A 4,055-nucleotide genomic window follows, 5' to 3' on the forward strand; every position below is an offset into this window, starting at 1 on the left:
CTGCCTTGCCTCCCACACATCATCCCACTGGCTGTAAATGGGTATATCGGATTAAATATCGTTCAGATGGTTCCATTGAACGTTATAAAGCCCGTTTAGTAGCTAAAGGGTACACTCAACGTGAAGGCCTAGATTACATTGAAACTTTTTCCCTAGTTGCTAAGCTTGTTAGTGTTCAGTGTTTACTTGCGATTGCTGCCTCCCGAAATCTTTTTCTTCATCAGCTTGATGTAAATAATGCCTTTCTTCATGGTGAATTGTCCGAGGAAGTATATATGCAACTTCCTCCTAGTTTTGCAGTTCAGGGGGCCAATATGGTTTGTAGATTAAATAAAAGCTTGTATGGGTTAAAAAAATCTTCACGTCAATGGTTTTCCAAGTTGTCATCAACCCTTTTATCTTATGTTTTCACTCAATCGAAGGCTTATTTATGCCTGTTTACTCTTGTTACCAATGCCGATTTTACAGCTTTTCTCATATACGTTGATGATATTATAGTTGCTAGCTCCAATATGTCTTGTATCACTACCATTAAATCATTTCTTGATGAGAAGTTTAAGATTAAGGATCTTGGTTCCTTACACTATTTCTTGGGTTTGGAGGTAGCTCGTTCTTCAAAGGGTATTTCTCTTTGCTAGCGGAAATATGCCTTAGACATTTTGCAAGATTCAGGTCTTTTAGGATGCAAGCCTGTTGTTTTTCCAATGGTGCAAAATCTCAAACTCAACAATGAAGATGGTGAGTTACTTGCTGATCCATTACCTTATAGAAGATCGGTTGGTCACTTGCTTTATTTTACTATCACTCGTCCTGATTGGACCTACAGTGTTCACATTCTTAATAAGTTTATGGCAAATCCACACACTCCTCATTTACAAGTTGTTGAACGTGTCTTACGTTATCTTAAATCCAGTCTTGGCCAAGGCTTATTCTTTTCAAGTAAATCAAGTTTTCATCTAAGTGCTTTCACTAATTCAAATTGGGCCAGCTGCTCTACAACTCAACGATCTCTTATTGGTTTTTGTGTCTTTCTTGGTTCATCTCTAAATTCCTGGCGTTCTAAAAGGCAAACTACAATATCTAGATCCTCTGCTGAAGCTGAGTATAGGGCTATGGCGTCTACTACTTGTGAGCTGGTTTGGCTCATTTCTTTACTTAAGGATCTCCGTGTCTCTCGTCTGCAATCTATTGCTCTATATTGTGACAACCAAGCTGCTATGCATATTGTGTCCAATCCAGTTTTTCAAGAACGCACTAAACATATTGAAATAGATTGTCATTTGGTTCGGGATCATGTTCAGTCTAGTTTTCTTCATCTGCTTTATGCGCCTTTGCATCATCAACTGGCAGACTTCTTTACCAAAGCACTGGGTTCAAATGTCTTCCATCATTTACTTGCCAAGTTAGGCGTAAAAAACATACACTGTCTAACTTGAGGGGGCGTATTATGAATTGTTGATTGCAGCAGTAGAGCAGCAAGAATAAGCAGGAGCAACAACAGAGTGTAGTAGCCTGAGCCTGCAGCTGTTTGTTAGTAACAGCAGCAGCAAAACAGTTAGCAAGAGAAGGCTAATTTAGTTATAGTTATTGTTTAGTTATTAAGTTGTTAAGATTTCTATTGTTATCTTCTTGTATATATATATATATATATATATATATATATATATATATATATATATATCCTCTCTTGTAAACTCTTATTGAATTGTAATGTAATAGAAATATTTTCACAAATCTTGATAAATGTGGAGATTAAGTATTGGAGATTAGAGTTTCCTATGGAGGGTAGAAGAAAGAGGAGACAAGATGGGCAAGAGGTTTTCATCCTATTTAAATTCCAACTATACATTACCTAGTTTGTATTATGTTGGTATATCATGACAAAGTGAGCTGTAGTACTAAACAAATTAAAGTATCTTTTATTTGAGTTTATAGAAGTGTTTACTTAGTTCATATATCTTTTTTTTTAATTCATGATTACTCGAAATTAGTATGGGTTGTATTTGCTTTGGTTCTAAATAACTTTAGAAAATTGCATTAATGTTACTAAAAATATACTAAAAAGTTATGATAGTTTATTGTAAGTTGAATTTCTTAATTTAAAATTTTTGAAAATTGGGGCTGGGATTGCAATTGGAATTTTGGAGGCCAAAAGAGACATGTTTTATGCTTATAATATATAGTATGGTTGTTCATGGGTTGGGCTGGGTCAAGTTGGACCTAAAATTTTAGTTGATCATATCTTGTAGATCTAACAACAAGTCAATCCTAAATTGAATCATTGAGAATGCGATTTAGGTCAGTTTGATTCGCTTTGAATATTGGATGATTTGGTTTGACTTGACAATTTAACTTGTTTTAAGGTGAAGTAGAAAAGAAAAAAAAAAGCACAAAGAAATATGTGTGAAATTTGTTGTCAAATATAATAACATATGTTACATTGAAAGCACTACTTAAAGTAGTGCCATTCAAGTTAAATATATTAAATTAATAGACTTCTTAATTATAAAAAAAAGTATTAATTTGACAATATGATTAACACACTAAATAGTTTACAATTTTCAATTTTACATTGATAATACAATATAAAGAAGGTTTTGAAACTAATCAAAAAAAATATTATGTCTATTTTCTAACACTCATACAATTAACAACATAAAATAAAAAAATGCAAAATATCTCTATTGTCATCCAAAAGGACTAAAATATCATGTTCATAAACATGTACAACAAAAATAAAATTTAAAATATAAAAATTAAAACATTTCAAAATGCATGTGCCCATCCCATAGTCCATTCTATGCATTTTTATTTTATTTTATAAACTCTGAGTAATAGTAGACAAATATATACAAAGGGGCAGTTCGGGTTGGGTCAAGTGGATTTGACACTAAACCCACAAATTGACCCATATGATTGGATTATGCAAAATGGGAAACTACCAACCGATCCATAAATCATTTGAAAATCGATTTTTTAGGCTAGTTCAATTTGAGTTGGTCGAGTTGGGTGGGTTGTTAAACACCGTTAATATATAGGTAAAAATATACTGACATCCTCTAAGATTTGGTAAAACAACAAGAACTTCTCTTGAGACTTCAAAAATTTCACAAACCTCTCTTGACATTTCAAAAATTCCATTGACTTTCCCTAATATTTGATTTTGGGATACTTATACTATTAATTTTTTTTACTAAATATAAAAAAGATTTGTATCTTTTTGATAAATTTTAGGAGAGATATGTGAAAATTTTGAAATTTCAAGAGAAGTCCCTAATATTTTTAAAATTTCATATGCAATTTTTATATTTTTTCCAAATTCTAGGAAGATAAGTGCCTTTTTATTAATATATATATATATATATGTGTGTGTGTGTGTGTGTGTGTGTGTGTGCATTTATTTATGTATATATATGTTAGAATATCAAGGACGTTCGAGGGATGATACGGTCGGAATGGGGGAAGGTTTCGCTGAGGGAAAATCATTTGCGGAAGCATTGAAGAGGCCAATTCCATCTTTGAAATTCAAAATCCCTTTGAGGAAGTCGGAACTAATTAATGGAGAATTAGGTTTTGTTTTCTTGGATGTCAAAATGGAAAAGACTGCTGAGGATCTGAAGTTTGCGTAGGTGCTTAAATTTCTTTCTACAAGGTCGTGTATCGATGTCCTTCGAAGGCATATTATCCAATCTTGGGGTCTTTCTGAAGTTTCAATGAAAATTTTTATGGACAACTATCATTGTTGGCCTTATAAGGCTTAAAATCTTATTATCTTTTTTTAATGCTAACAAACAAGTGAAATTTAACATATTTGTGCGAGTAATGTTATTTCAGGGCTCATATATGAGAAAGTAAGGTCAAAGTGTTCACAAGAATCAAATGAAACTTAAAAGAGTCAAAGTATGGATTTAAAGATGATTTAAATAAAGCTTGAAGATTATGAGAGCATGCATATTAAAGTGAACTTGCTAAAAGCCTAAAGTACATTGAAAGTTTGAAGAAAAGATGGACTCAAAGCAAGGATATACATGAAGACTTCAAGAGTTGAAGGAATC

Source organism: Malania oleifera, chromosome 6 (assembly GCF_029873635.1).
Source record: "Malania oleifera isolate guangnan ecotype guangnan chromosome 6, ASM2987363v1, whole genome shotgun sequence".
In the NCBI taxonomy this organism is placed as follows: domain Eukaryota; kingdom Viridiplantae; phylum Streptophyta; class Magnoliopsida; order Santalales; family Ximeniaceae; genus Malania; species Malania oleifera.